At 45.1% G+C, this 16871-nt stretch overlaps 1 protein-coding gene and 1 non-coding gene across 2 annotated transcripts in view; both read right to left on the minus strand.

Moving 5' to 3' along the window:
- LOC144155613 (large neutral amino acids transporter small subunit 2-like) overlaps positions 1-16871 on the minus strand; it is a 109617-nt gene that overhangs the window by 77126 nt on the left and 15620 nt on the right. The gene's annotated exons all lie outside the window — the stretch shown is intronic.
- Positions 13166-13238, minus strand: Trnat-cgu (transfer RNA threonine (anticodon CGU)). The gene has a single exon. It is a non-coding gene; the product is annotated as a tRNA-Thr (tRNA).

Here is a 16871-nt window from a genome sequence, read left to right on the forward strand (position 1 = left end):
CGGCCGTCAAGGAAGTCCTGCATGTATTTGTAGGTGCGTTCCCCGAAGACTTTTACAGCAAAGCTGTATACCTCTACCCCAAACGGTTTCATCTACGTTGGCAAAAACGTCAAGGCACCAAGAATACACTTATACACTGCATGCTTCGCCCCTCCCCAGGTTTCACGTTAGTGGATATGGCCCGGGATATTTTTTTACGTATGACGCGTGGCCCATTTCCAAGTAACGGGCGGTCGCTGTTTGTCATTGCCACGTTAACCCGCCTTTCTGCGCCGCCCGCTGTTATCGCTTGAGTTGTGCTTCATGCAGCAGTTAGCTGCTCGCGCGCTCCGCTGCGATAAACCCAGCCAATCTATCTCCCCTTACTTCTAACTCCTCTGCAACCTGATTTCAGAGCGAGGCTTTAGTGTTCTCACTGATTGCGCCTGTACCGCGGAAACGCCCCGCAGGAAAGCCAGCTTTCTCTGACGATGATGATGAATGCTCGTGGGTGAAGTGAAAAGAGCGCTTCAGTGGCCGGAATCGAACCTCGGTCCTTCGCGCTATGAAGCCGGCGTCCCTCCGATTGCTCCATTCTGACATGGTGGAAACTCAGTCCAAACTAAGACGGCAACCAAAGAATCCGTGCGCATGCAGTTGCGCGGGCGGAGTTTTCAGCGTAAACTGGACCACCGGAGATTCCTTTCGGCCAGCCATATAAAGCTTCGCTTTAAAAATCTCCATCCTGTCTTTGCGAAAATGTGGCTGTACGTGTGCTGCGCGGATGCGTAATGCAAGCATGACCCTTTTCTTTGCGCGGTGCCACAGCCATACAGACCGTTTCGCTGGTCGCATACACTGGACATTCGACTGCGTTGTGGGGAAGTACACATGTGGATGTGCCAGATAAAATATACCTTAAAAAAGCGCTCTAAAAACTAATTAAGCCTGCTCCGCCCCAGTGCACACGAATGACCAATCGTTACATCCAAAAATTTGACGAGTAAGTGTGTCAGACGTGTGGTCCGGCACAAAAGCGTGCATGCGTGTGATATACCACATAACGAGGAATGTCATACTCGCACTGAGTACTACCACACCGAAAACTTCATATTTCGAGTCATATTTTCTGTCGGGCCTTGTCATTGTCCCAGTTTACTCGCTTGAGAGCAATGATTTGTTATTCAGGTGCGCTGTGCTGGAACCCCCCAACGATCTTCCTTTTTGTCGTTTTTTTTTTCAGCGTGAAGAACGACATTATTCTGCAGTTTAAAAAATGCAGTTATAATTACATGACACCTAGAAATACCGCTAAGCACTAAATTTAGCGCACTGCGGGATGTTCTCTTGCGCAGACCTACTTCACAGAGCTACGTGACAAAAACATGGTGGCGCTGTCATCGGCAGCGACTGGATTTAAAATAACGCATATAGAAAGCCGAACCCAGGCGCCGTAACAAAAAATAACACACAACAACACAGTAACGATAAATGAACAAAAATGACGCCGTGTGCCATACTTTTGCAGATGACACTTCGAAATGTTGACCGTCCACAACTGTATATGCATTCAGGCGAAGAATGCCTCCACTTGTTTACGAACACGAAGCCGGCCAGGCCCTCAACGTCTTTTTGTGGCTGTAGGTATTGTTGTCTTTGTTATAGTCTTTGTTCTCGCAGTCGCTGACAACCATTATCCAAAGAAAATGGAGAACTATAGAATTAATATGCCCACGGGCCCAGTAGCATGAAATGAAAAATTCATCCAGTTCATACCCATTGGTTGCGGCCACATCTGTTACCACGCCCATCTGTGCGGCACAATTCAAGACGTGGATCCACTTAAATCCTACCGCCAACAGCAGTAAACCGCCAGAAAGGAAGGAGTAAAGAACGTTCCAAATTTTTGTGTGTACGTCCGTGCGTGTGAACAAATATCTTTAAGGTATTGGAAAAAAACTGCATATTTAAAACAACATCATGCACTGCACTGCAAATAAACTTGAAAAACTGGAGCACATACTGACACTACAGTATATTGAAATGGTAATCGCGTTTTTTTAACATACAAGAGTTTAAAATTATGTGCAAACCTTCAGCATATGTTTGAACCAAGTCTCATCTAATGCAGGTTTGGGCTTTAAAATGTGTCACCACCAGGCACATTGCTTTTGTCGTTCTTATCCAATTCCACTGCAATAATATCACCAGTATTCTATAATCGTTTATCCCACTCATCCTTATTTAAAGTCATCTTTCTCCGAACAGTCCCGACCACATATACGAAGACCAATCTACAAGACCCTAACCCAAAATTCTATTGCTTGAACTTCCGTAGGCGTCTGAGTAACCTCTGCCAGTCAAACGCAGGATAAAGGTTCTTCGCCAGGCCTGAACTGATTCTCGCTTACATAATCCTACTCCTAATCCTAGTCCTTAACGATGATTTTCCGAATTATCGTTTATTTTCTGAATATATATATATATATATATATATATATATATATATATATATATATATATATATATATATATATATATATATATATATATATATATATATATATATATATATATATATATATATATATACATATATATATATATATATATATATATATATATATATATATACATACATATATCACACTACTTGAAATATTTCTCCCAGTTCCAAAGCCCGCTTTGCATTCTTGCATTCAAAGACGATCCTCACAAACGAATTGTGCCTGTAATTCATTTCTGGCCGTTGAAAAACCTGGCGTTCATGCAACCTATTGCCCAGTCGCTCATTTCCGGCGATATTTATCATAGCACATATCGAACGCCTCCAAGCCTTCCTAATTACGCAGCCGTTGAAAGCACTGCATGGACGACCGGAACCCGCCCCATGAAGCCTCCTCACTTATTTGGACAAGGAGAAAACCCGCTTACCATGACGGCCAAATTCAAAAGCGAACCGCATCAGCCGCAGTTGACCCTGAGCGCTGATTCCGCTCATCACAAAACGCGCGCAGGGTCTGGCCCCCGAAATCATTGCAGCCTTGGGGGAATCAGAGAAGCCCACTTCTTCATAGTGCCGACATCGCCTTTCTTCGCTGGTTGAGAACGCATAATTTCAAGCGTGGGGGCTGAGTGGCCAAGTGTTTGTTGCTTGGGCAACAGGTCATGGCTCCGATCGCGTGCCGCGGCGACGATATTTCCGAAGGATGCTATAAATGAAGAAACGCCAATGCGAATGGCGTTTTCAGCGCGTTAACAAACTTTGAGGTGTGAACATTATTCAAGAGCTCTCCACTACGGCATGTCTTAAAGCCCAGGGCGCCCTTGCACAAACGCACGCCACGTGGGCCAAAACTGTCCCATTGTTTAGACTTCAATGGCTACAATCAGGTTGCAAGCCGCGACGGCTGCGAAGTTGTATTTTCAGATGCACTTAAGACGTATAAGCCACAGGTGACCGAAGCTGAAGAGCCAATTTTACTCCATGGCTTCCTAACAGCGAACAGGGACGAGCAATACTGACTAGTTTGAAGTCGTAACGTTCTTGCATAAAACCTTTATTTTTCTTGAGCTTGCACCATCATTGCTTTATGGCTCAATTTTCGATGTAATTGTGGTGCAGTGTCCAAATGACTGCTTGTGACGGCAGTATCCTGCAAGATCCTGTGTATCCGGCCCCAGCATTTTTTTCTTGTGATGCAATAAATTCAAAGACGAGAAACATCCACAAAATTTGAATACTTTCCGCAACACGTTTAATTAGCCAGCTGTATTCCCAGGAATGACCCCTCTGCCAAAACCGCGAACACAGCAGCAATATGCAGCAAATTGCACACTCTAAGATGTCTCCGTAGGACGTCTTCACCACAATGCTCCATAATGCCCAGTCGAAGTGGCCTAGTGTGCAAGCACGACGCATTCAATTTGAGTGAAAAAGGGCATCCGCGCAGGTACGTGGCGCAATTAAAAACGCTGTTCACGCCCTGCGTGTTGTCCCTGCACACGTGCACCGTGCACTTTTTTTTTAGTCAAACCGTTTGTTGGGTTATATCCCGAAAAAATTACCAAGGCATCCGAAATCCAATCGGAAGGCGTCGGTTCGGTCCCCAATCTGGTCGCGTTTTTCTTCACTTTCTTTCTATATAAATTTAAACGTTAAGTCACTAATCGTAGTAAAAAAAGACCCTAACTACTCCTCTATGCATCCCTTGGCGTTGTAGACTACCGGTTTTCCTCTGTGTGTGTGTGCGTGTGTGTGTGTGTGTGTGTGTGTGTGTGTGTGTGTGTGTGTGTGTGTGTGTGTGTGTGTGTGTGTGCGTGCGTGTGCGTGTGTGTGCGTGTGTGGGGGGTATGTGTGTGTGCGTGTGTGTGTGTGTGCGTGTGCGTGTGCGTGTGCGCGTGCGTGTGCGAGCGCAGCTTATGAACTGAATCAGGGGCTTCTGGAATGAACATAGAGAGAGAGAGAGAGAAATCGACTTTATTGGATCAAAAATCCTACGGAGGCTGCAGGCGGACCACGCAGGATCGCCCACAGCCCGACTATTCTAGGCCTGTCGTCAAGGCGCGGTGTCCCCCCGACCTCCACTCGGGCCGGCCGGACCGCGGGCGGTCCCCAGGGCTCGCATCCCTCGGTGTAAAGGCAACAGTCGACTAAGAAAGCCAATGAAGGCACAGGGGAAGTATTCGCCGTTTTTTTCCCGTTCCCGATTTTTTTTTTTTTTTTTCATAGAAATGGGATGTTTTCAATGGTAGGAAAGAAACGGTCTTTAGAAAAATTTGCCCTCCGGGTCGGATCCGAACCCCAATTTTCGGATGACGCGTCCGATGCTCTACCAATTGAGATATGATAACTGAGAATGAGGGGCTCCAGAACTCGGGGTTATGCGCGTCGCGGTGCGCCAAAGCCGATGATGTCTGCGATAGCAACAGCTGCGCCAACAGAAGCGGTTGGCAGCTCAAGGAATAACCCCGGCGATGCAGCCAACTAAGGCGGGACTTTCATAGAGTGCATCAAGCCAGATACAACGGTTCTAAGGCCTGTGTCACAGGCGGTCGCGTAGGCAAGGATTTCATGAACACCAGTGCCACCACCATCGATACACCTTCCATCCAATATTAGCTACTTCAGTAAGCCACCCGCCGATAGGGCTTCGGGAACTACAGAAATCCCTCGTTAACCCGAACTCGGATATCTCGAAATATCGGTCAAATCGAAACTTTTTTTCGCCGTGCATTTACCTCCCATAGGCGCCACGTATTTGCCCCCATACATCTCGAAACGATTTTTCGGGGGACCGCGGATATCTCGGAATGTTGACAGAGAGGACACAAGGCAAAGACCCCTACAGGCAGCTAGCTGATAAGGTCTCCGTTCTAACGCTTAGCTCCCACTACGCGCCGAACGCGATCGTGAACGGCAAATTTACCCTGTACGAGACTAGCTAATGTTCCCGTTACCGGAATGCTGTCCGACGCCCATAGGCGATGTATACATCGTTGAGAGAGCTGTGGACGTTGCAGCTGATCATTCGGTCAAAGTGGAGCCTCGAAAAGTGCCTACAACGACAGAAACAACAAAAATGCTGCGCCTGCTTTGCAACAAGGCAGAATGTAGCAGCGGCGACCAACAATTGATGCGATGCACGGAGCAGCTCGAGAACGTTTTCCTGCGACCAGATGCGAACGCGAAAACGGCGAGCATCAGGAAGTTCTTTCTTCCGCAATAATACAAATTCGTTTTTCCTGCGCACTTTTTTGCCTTTATTACGAAATCTCCCCTGGGCAGTGGAGCTCTTGTTACCATGCAGCATTACTTCTTATTTCAGTGACCTGGCCACATATTTTCAACATTTTGCTTAACTCGAACCTCCGCCTATCTCAAAATTTTCAGCGGATTTTACGACTTAGAGTTAACGAGGGATTACTTTTCAATCCAGAGGAGTTGGTGCGCAGCCTGAATCCCTGTTTACTTACCATTGGGCTGCCAGGGTGCAGCAAGGAGAAAAATAGTCCAGTTTGAGGTATGCATCGCCCTTACCTAAGATTTTCAGAAAGTGAAACCAACTGCGGCGCACGCATCAAAGTCAATAACTAACCCCGCAATGTTAAAGGGGCGAAAAATTAAGATGTTGATGCTGGAGTGCTCCAGAATCAACTCGGCACATACTCCATCATATACCGAGTAGAAAGCTACTTAACTATAAAAAAAAAAAAACAAGCGAAATAGTTTGGTAGCAAAGTGACCATAATATTGACTCGTTAGGTGGCGCTCGGGCGAAGCGATTGCCGACACATATTGCCGGGCTAACACCGCATGATCCAACAAAAGAACCACCACCCCCACCCCATTACTTCGCAAGAAATGTTCTGTACAAGTGCTATATAGGACGATACAGCGCAGAAATTATGTTTACAAGCTTGGCGGAGCTCCCCTTTCCACAGTAGAGACTGCATGATACCTTACGTAAACATCAGTTATCTGATAAAGAAAACAATGATTGCAAGTTGTAATCTCTGCCTGAGGTCGCACAAAGAGCTACGTCGGCTGTCACATTTTCTCCCTCCAATTAGCGCATAATAGGCGAAATGGCTGTGCAATCGTAAACTAAGGTAATTAATTACTTAATAAACTACTTGCTTAAGCCGATGATGTTTCTAACTATATTATTTATTTATTTATTTATTTATTTATTTATTTATTTATTTATTTATTTATTTATTTATTTATTTATTAGACTTTCAGAACCGAAGGCACTAAAGAGGGCAGTGTACGCAAAAAAGACGGCAGAAAAGGGAAAACAAATCAGCATGGTCATAACAAAACGAGAACGTGGTTTGCAAAGCCTGGCGAGGAATTGATTCTCGATCACTAGTGGTATTGGGACAATTATGTCCCAATGAGATGTCCTTATGACACTAATGGGATGTCCTTACGTCACTAATGGCATTGGGACATCGTGCCAGGACTGGCAATAAGCGGTTAGACGCGTGCGAAAAATTGTTTTCAAACGTATACCGCCTAGTAGTCGGCCAACTCTCGTTCAGGAACAGCATCAACACGTAGGTCTTGGAGATCTGTAGACTGATTATACAGAGGGTACCAGAGCGCCAGGATTGTTTTAGAATATCTTTAGCATAGACGGCACAAAAAATTGAGCTTCATTCCTGAGGTTAAGAGCTCAACTTCCTTCTTTCTTTTTTTTTTTTTTTGTAAACAGTTTTAAAGTTTCTGGATTAGATAACAAAGCTTGGGGAGTTTTGTGCATGTTGAAATATTGGCTGCGCTTTATTTGTGACATTTCACAATACTTCAATATTTCTTCTGCTCCTTAAAAACTCTCTGCGATCACCCTTCGCTCAGGGAAAAAAATAAATAAAACTTGCTTTTCTCTCATTTTTCAGCTTTCTCACGCCCAGGTTGAATGAAACGGTGAAAAATTCATTCCGCAAGGACACAAACGTGTGGATCTGATATCATCGCGCCCGGGATCCTGTCCCTCGAATGCCTCACTTCACTCTTTCTCGTCGGGGAGAGATCTGGGGCTGCCTTCTGCGCGCGTACAGGTGCTGTTGACCGCACGCTGACAGCTTCCATAAACGTTGGGCTTTGTAGCGTGTCTGGTCCGCCGTTATCAAGCGCCCAAAAGCTGTGTTAGCGCGATAACTGCTCAGAAAGCAACAACCTGCGGCCTTCCCGTTGGGCCGCCAACCCTTGGTCGCAACAGCGCGCCATGGAACCCATTAGCAAGCGTCGCCTGACATATATACGCCAGGCTCGGTAGATTGGGCATGTGACTCCGCCACTACGACGGCTGTATAAACCCGACGCCTGCTGACATCGTTCCCGGGTGCGATAAGTCTGGCCGTCTACCTGGGAATCCCCGCCGCGATAACTGCATGACTCCATTGCAACCGTCGTAGAGCCTGCACGCGAGAGCGCACGCAGGTCTGAGCGCGTTGCTGATTTGTCTATATCTCGACATCATAACATAAATGGTGATATATATATATATATATATATATATATATATATATATATATATATATATATATATATATATATATATATATATATATATATATATATATATATATATATAGAGAGAGAGAGAGAGAGAGAGAGAGGGAGAGAAGAGAGACATAAAACTCACAGAGCGCGCAGACATAGTATAAGTAAAGAGTCAGAATATTAACTCTCTCTCTCTCTCTCTCTCTCTCTCTCTCTCTCTCTCTCCTTTCTCTTTTTTTGTTGTTGTTATTGTAACATAGGCATAGCCCGACTGCATGCATACTCACCGTTTCCGAAACATCTTCCGCTCCTTCTCACAGTTTTCTGCAAAGCTATATAAGAAATGTGTTCCAAATGTTTGTGACAGCAAAATCATATAACTGTACTCTGATGAAGGCAAGTCCCGTTGCCGCTACGGAAGTAAACCTTCTTTGTTATTGTTCTTGCTGTGTATCCGACTCTTTACTTCAACTATACACACACACACACACACACACACACACACACACACACACACATATATATATATATATATATATATATATATATATATATATATATATATATATATATATATATATATATATATATATATATATATATATCAGGGTGTCAAACCGGAACTGAACCGAAAAAAGAATTAACGGTTACTGGTTTATGCCGAAACGCTTCGACTCTCCGTTGTTGATGTTGCACAGTCAACAATGCAATTCAGGTCTTTTTTCTTTCACGTACCATCAACTTCGAACCCGCTCACGCAATTTCCCCTCCAGACAATTGAAATTATCACGTTCTATGTAACAACAGGGGAAATGAATGAGCACCAATGCAGCAATGGTCTGTTGCTGCTGGAAGCGCGAGCGTAGTGCAAGCTGACCAAACGAAATGTCATTGTCGGCAGCTTGCAGGGGATATAAAACAACTTTGCTCTTCCCTAGCTGCGACTTTATTGGAGACTCAGGCTGCAGGAGTGCTCCACTGCGCAACAGCGAAAGCCCACACCCGATGTGTGCAAGCTTTTTGTATCTCATAATTTGTTTAAAAGGTCCGGCAGCTGAAAATTGTTAATACTTAACAAGTGTGACCGCAGGAGCTGCGCAGTGGCTAAGCCGTTCGCTGCTGACCAGAAGTGGCTTCGAATATCCCTTCCCCACGACCGTTTTTCTGAAGTAGGTGGAAATCGAGAACGTCCGTGTATCGAGATTTTGATCCACGTTTACTATCACCAGCTGGTTAAAATAAGTCTGCCGGCCTGCAACATAAGCTGCGACTCGGAGCAGAGATATAGCACGGGGCATCAAATGCACCAGTTTTTTAGAAAAATGTGTTTACACGGAAAACAACAAAAAAGAAAAGGCGAATCACGTTGTTTTAAAATATTACGCAAAAAATAAGTAAAACCGAATAAGCAAAAAAAAAGCACCAAAACGTGGATATTGCTCTATAATTTTCTTTGCCCTGCCTTACACAACCAAATGTGCCATCAACGCGAAGGAAGCGAGTTCCGTGGTCAGTTTTTGAGTACAGTACAGTGGTCAAGTTCCGTTTTTTACATACAAATAACAACAGATATGTCATGGAAAACTATTAAGGTGCGCACGTAATCCCTTGGCAAGAAACTGAAGCCCTCGACCTTGTCTTGGAAGTAGAAACAGTAATAAAGCAGATGACACGTGCAGAAAGGCAGGCCTGTACCTCACACTGTCCCGTTCGCTCAGCGATCACATTTTCTGCTTGTTCTGCAGTTTTGTCGCTTTCAGATCTGCTCTTTTTCGAAGGTGCACTTGTACTGACTCCCCAACTCGCTACATTACTTCTACTGCTACTCGTTCCGGAGGGGAGTACTGCTGTGGACGAATTAAAGAGCGTCTACCCAAAAAAGTCCCATCTCATGCTCCGCGCGTCATATTTCCCTTTCATTTTGTAACAGCATAATCTGTTATAAGATTCCGCAATGTAGCACACGGAACGATGGCCGGGTGTCAGGCGCTACGATGACATACTGATTGTAATGGACACATGCATCCGGTATAGCTATCCCAAAAGGAATTGCAGTGGTCCGAGCAATAATGCAGTGACAGAGCGTTAACTAAAGCTTACTTTAACAAAAGTAGGGCTAACACATTCGAGAAATGTGACAGCTAACAAATTATTCAGGGTGACTAAATATTATAATTCATTGTAGTATTTATGTGCCTGTTGTAAGATTTTTATGTTTTGTTACAAATATAAATAATGAGCGCCATTGGTATTAAGCGCTGGTATTTGAACGCGCCAGTACGCAGGCCTAAATTTAAGGCTTCAAGGTTAGCGTTATGGGCGATTCCATAGCGACGATTGCGATTTCAACAAAAAAGGAAAGGGCAGTAAATATATCCGACCGTCATATCTTTTGGCGGTGGCTTTATGAATAGTCGCTAGGACAACATAAAGTCTGGGGCGAGGAAGTAGGTGGTAAATCGTCGCCACTTCATCTGTTTTTCTAATACCTCGTAATTGTTTAAAGTTTGCTTTGCAATTGCGCCCCTGCCCTTGGGGAACAGCGGCATTTTGAATTTTTGTTTGTATTTTGATTTGACTGTCGTTTTAAACTACTAATTCAGCGATAATTCAACTCATCGAACCGGTTCGGTACGTGATTTTGTCGAACCGGAACCGTAACCGAACCGGTATTTTTTTCGGTTCGACACACTGATATATATATATATAACCGTAACCGAACCGGTATTTTTTTTCGGTTCGACACACTGATATATATAAAAAAATATATATATATCAGGGTGTCGAACCGAAAAAATACCGGTACGGTTACAGTTCGGGTGAAATAATTTCGTTCCGGTTCAGTTCCGGTTCGACAAAATCACGTGCCGAACCGGTTCGCGAACCGGTTCGGGACTTTGAACCGGTTCGCGAACCGGTTCGATGAGTTGAATTGTCACTGATATTAGAAAAAAAAACATTTAGTACTTTAAAGCAACAGTAAAATCAAAACGCAAACAAAAATTCAAAATGCTGCTGTTCCCCAAGGGCAGTGGCGCAATTGCAAAGCAAACTTTAAATAATCACGAGATATTAGAAAAACAGATGAAGTGGTGACGATTTACCACCTACTTTCTCGTCCAGACTTTATGTTGTCCTAGCGACTATTCATAAAGCCACCGCCAAGAGATATGACGGTGGGATATATTTTCTGCCCTTTCATTTTTTGTTGAAATCGCAATCGTCGCTATGGAATCGCCCATCACGCTAACCTTGAAGCCTTAAATTTAGTCCTGCGTACTGGCGTGTTCAAATACCAGCGCTTAATACCAATGGCGCACATTCTTTTTTTATATTCGTAACAAAACAGAAAAATCCTACTACAGGCACATTAATACTACCAATGAATTAGATCATTTGGTCACCCTGAATAATTTGTTAGCTGTCACCCTATCGAATGTGTTAGCCACAATTTTGTTATAAGTAAGCTTTAGTTAACGCTCAGTCACTGCATTATTGCTCTGACCACTGCAATTCCTTTTGCGCAAGCTATACTGGATGTGTGCATTACAATCAGTATGTCATCGTACCGCCTGACCCCCGGCCATCGTTCCGTGTGCTACATTGCGGGATCATATAACAGATTATGCCGTTACAAAATGAAAGGGAAATTTGACGCGCGGAGCATGAGAACTTTTTTGGGTAGACGCTCTTTAATTGGTCCACAGCAGTACTCCCCTCTGACCCGCCGCGGTGGCTCAGCTAGTGGCTAAGGCGATGCTGAGCGCGAGGTCGCGGGTTCGATTCCCGGCCGAGGCGGCCGCTTTTCTGATGGAGGCGAAAAGCAAAAACGCCCGTGTGTTCGAAATTTCGGCGCACGTTAAAGATCCCTGGCCAGGTGGTCAAAATTAATCCGAAGCCCTCCATTACGGCGCGCCTCATCGCCTGTGCTGGGTCGGCGCGTTAAACCCCACAATCAAATCAAATCAGTACTCCCCTCCGGAACGAGTAGCAGTAGAAGTAATGTAGCGAGTTGGGCAGTCAGTACAAGTGCACCTTCGAAAAAAAAAAGCAGATCTGAAAGAGACAAAATTGCAGAACAAGCAGAAAAGATGATCGCTCGGCGAATGGGACAGTGTGAGGTACCGGCCTTCCTTTCTGCACTTGTCATCTGCTTTATTACTGTTTCTGCTTCCAAGACAAGGTCGAGGACTGCAGTTTCTTGCCAAGAGATTAAGTGCGCACCTTAACAGTTTTCCCTGACATATCTGTTGTTATTTGTACTTGTAAAAAACAGAGCTTGTCCACTGTACTGTCCTCAAAAACGGTCGTGGGTAAGGGACATCGAAGCCACTTGTGGTCAGCAGCAAGCGGTTTAGCCACTGAGCAGCTCCTGCGGTCACACTTGTCAAAATTACAATTTGCAGGTGTCGGACCTTTTAAACAAATTATGAAATGGAAAAACTTTGCACACATCGGGCTTTCGCTGCTGCGCACTGGAGCACTCCTGCAGCCTGATTGCCCCGCTAAAGTTGCTGCTAGGGAAGGGCAAAGTCGTTTTATATCCCCTGCAAGCTGCGGAGAATGACATTTCGTTTGGTCAGCTTCCACTACGCTCGCGCTTCCAGCAGCAACAGACCATTGCTACATTGGTGCTCATTCATTTTCCTTGTTGTTACATAGAGCGTGATAATGTTCAATTGTCTGGAGGGGAAAGTGCGCGAGCAGGTACGAAGTTGATGGTACGTGAAAGATAAAAAGGCCTGAATTGCATTGACTGTGCAATGTCAACAACAGAGGGTCGAACCGTTTCGGCATGAACCGGTAACTCTTATTTCTTTTTTCGGTTCAGTTCCGGTTCGGGTTCAGCGTGCTCAAAAAATAACGGTTCGGGTTCGGGTTCAGTTCCGGCAAAAATACCGGTTCAGTTCCGGTTTTCGGTTCGGTTCCGGTTCGACACCCTGATATATATATATATATATATATATATATATATATATATATATATATATATATATATATATATATATATATATATATCGAATCAGAATGGGAAGTGAGGGGCCCGTTGAAAGTTGAAATAATACAGAAATAAGGATTGGAACCCAAGAATGCCAAGGAGAGCAAAGTGGAGGATGTGGTAGGTCATTGAAACACATAAAGATTTTTTGGAAGAAAGAAACTGGACAAAAAAGGCCCGCCTGGTGGGGTCCGAACCCACGACCTCCAGAATACGCGTCTGGTGCGATGACCACTACGCTACCGGCGGGGCTGTTTTAGATGCAAAACATCTCTTGCTCTCGGCTCCGTCGTTCATCGTCCATCCATCTGCCGGCCCAGCAAGACACCGGCAACACTGTCACTCCAGCATCTCATGGTAGGGGCTATGTCCATCCGTTGTTGTGGCGCCATCCACACCCCCACTGCGCATGCTCGGCTCATCTCGGGCCGGCCCAGGAAGAGAGAGAGAGAGAGCAATCAATCAATCAATCAATTAGAGTGCCTATGTGTTAGATGCACCACTGGCCAGTGTGAAGAATATTTGGGGGCAAGTACCGTTAATCCGGCCCGTACCCCCTCTATTCTCCGGTATGGCCTACCGCGTCTTTAATACTCGGTTGGCCCAGGAAGACACCGGTAACGCTGTCGCTCCAGGAGCCATTAAAGGGTAAGACACCACCGGGCGTTCAACAAGCCGAGCATGCGCAGTGGGGGTGTGGACGGCGCAACAACGACAAGGGAGGGACATAGCCCCGTCGCATCTAATAAAATTACACCACCTTCCCGTAGGGGAACCCTGAGTAGTATGCGAAACAGCCACGGGCTCAACGCAATTTCCCATTTCGTAGTTCCGGTAAGTGGAAAGTGTGGTAGTTACCATGGAAACCAAACTAAATATAACGGTAGCTACGTACCTCAATCTAACGGAACCGACGAACTGAAAACTAATGGGCACTTGAATCGACCCCATGGCTGCTTTGCATACTCCTGCGGGAAGATGGTGCAATTTTTTCCCCACCGCTTTCTCGGGTATTTATGTTAAGGGATTTTTGTTTCTAGCGCTTGGGGGTGGTAGCCAGCGCCACTCGGACTACTCGGGGTGAATGGGGACCTCTTTTTTTTACCCCTGGGCCGTGCCTCGAGCGTCTACGACATGTCGACAGTGGTCGAACAGCATTAAACCCTCTTAAGCTCCCTATGACACTAAGACTGCCAGAACAGAGACCCTCGCTATGCATGTAGCGAATCAGAATGGGAAATGAGGGGCTGGTTGAAATAATACAGAAATAAGGATTGGCAGTCAAGAATGCCAAGGAAAGCAAAGGGGAGGATGCGGTAGGACACTGAAACAGATTAATAATTTATTGAAGAAAGAAAGAAAGTGGAGAAAAAATGCCCGCCGGGCAGGATCCGAACCCACGAACTCCCGAATACGCGGAATCCTGAATTTTTCTCCACTTTCTTTCTTACAAAAATTCTTTATCTGTTTCAATGGCCTACCATATCCTCTCCTTTGCGTTCCTGACGGTCAATCGTTAATTCTATATATATATATATATATATATATATATATATATATATATATATATATATATATATATATATATATATATAGGGTTTCGAACTGAGGGGCTCGTTAGGAAATACAGAAAGAAATGCCGCCGGCAGTCTATACAACGCCAAAGAAGGCATATAGGGGAATGGTTAGACTATTTTTTACCGTTAGTGACGTTGCATTATTATTTTTTTCCTTATTAATTACGTGAGAAAGAAAGAAAGAAAAACGCGCGCCCACAGTGGGGACCGAACCCACGCCTTTCGGTTAGATCTCGAATGCCTTACCAATTCGGCTATCTGGGCGACTGTGTTCTCCTTCACTTTCTGGGGTATTTATATTTACTACAACTGTATCTGACGCTTGAGGGTGGTAGGCTCTGGCAGCCTTGATGCCAAGGTAGCATAAGAGGGTTTCCCGCCAGTTACCCGCTTATGACAGGCTATAGACGTTCGCGTCACGCCCCGGGGGTTGAAAAGAAGGTCCCCTTCTCCCCGTGTAGTCTGAGTGGCGCTGGCTACCACCCTCAAGTGTCTGATACAGTTGTAGTAAATATAAATACCCCAGAAAGTGAAGGAGAACATAGTTGCCTAGATAGCCGAATTGGTAAGGCATTCGAGATCTAATCGAAAGGCGTGGGTTCGGTCCCCACTCTGGGCGCGTGTTTTTCTTTCTTTATTTCTCATGTAATTAATAAAAAATAATAATAATGTAACGTCACTAACGGTAAGAAATAGTCTAACCATTCCCCTATGCCTTCTTCGGCGTTGTAGACTGCCGGCATTTCTTTCTGTGTGTGTATATATATATATATATATATATATATATATATATATATATATATATATATATATATATATATATATACCTTCGTGTGTGTAGAAAGAAAAGGAGAAGACAAAAAGGCCAAGGGAGGTAGCGAGATAGCTCGTCCCTTTTCCATGTTGAAATGGATATATTTTTGGAAAAGCTTCAAAGAAAGCTTGATTGGTTAATTAATTGATTGATTGATTGATTGATTGATTGATTGATTGATTGATTGATTGATTGATTTAACGCGCCGACGAATTCACAGGCGATGAGGCGCGCCGTAGTGGAGGGCTCCGGATTAATTTTGACCACCTGGGGATCTTTAACATGCGCCCAAATCTCGAACACACGGGCGTTATTGCTTTTCGCCTCCATCAGAAAAGCGGCCGCCGCGGCCGGGAATGAAACCCTCGTCCTTGTGATCAGCATTATACAACGCCAGAGCCACCGGGCCACCGCGGCGGCTTGAAAGAAAGTACCGAACAGTGTGCTCTCCGGTTGGGACCCAAACCCACGACCTTCGGAATACGCGTACGATGCCATACCAACTAGGCAACCGGGGAGGCTGTGCTTCTGCCCTCCCCTTTCTTGTAATTTGTACGCTACGCTTGCGGGCTTGAGCCAGCGCCGCTCCGATAACTCGAGGTATTTTCCACCCAGACTGTCATAATCCGGGACATGACGATCCGCCTTTTACGGAGGATTCTGACGTCAGTCAAACTATATTTATGGCAGCACAGAACGATAAAACGAGGTGCAGCGTGAGCGAGACGTCAGCCAGAAAAACGGGGTACAGGCTTTGCTGTGCTTATCGATGAATCTTCCGTTACAAGCTGGAAGCGAGCGATCCCCTTTCCGAAACGTGAGTGCTAATAAACCTGAAACCCTTTTACGTTTCTTTGCTGTGGTCGGGAGAGCTTTGTCCACGGCGAAATCTACGAAATAAACATACGGGGCACGTTATGCTACGGACAGCCATGCGGCGAGCCGGCTACTCTCGGTGCACATGTGGGGTCATATCAGTGCTGAGGGAAACTATAAAAATACTGTATAATATTTAGTGCCACGGAAACTTGATCGTCCACCCCTGAACTTCGCGGAGTATGGATGAAACTGACAGGTGCAAATGGAGCGGCAAACTGAACTTGCGCCGTGTTAGTTTTTTTTTTTTTTTTTTTCGAAACCTGGCTTCGGGGGAACAAGACTTTGGCCGCCTGACAGCCAACCGAGTGACTGACACGTACTTGTCAGTTATGCAAAAATGACGCCAATTAAGGATGCCGCATTACAGCTCGTTTTACACCCGTTCTGTCGAACTCCGTGTGGGTGGCCGCGCGAAAAGCAGCGTCATTGCGTTCGTTGTGAATCGCGATTGCCAATTATGAATGAAATGAAACTCGTAAAGGTTATAGAGTCATCAGAGCGGTAAAAGCTGGCACAGTTTGTGTGCATTAAAACGCGATGTCACGGCCGTTTTTAGAGACTTTACTCCTCCCTTGCGACTGGGTTTATTTTTTTGCAAGTTGGGAGCGCACG

The sequence above is a fragment of the Haemaphysalis longicornis genome, unplaced genomic scaffold, assembly GCF_048455015.1.
Source record: "Haemaphysalis longicornis isolate Haplotype H1 unplaced genomic scaffold, Haemaphysalis longicornis Haplotype H1 scaffold_1, whole genome shotgun sequence".
In the NCBI taxonomy this organism is placed as follows: Eukaryota; Metazoa; Arthropoda; class Arachnida; order Ixodida; family Ixodidae; genus Haemaphysalis; species Haemaphysalis longicornis.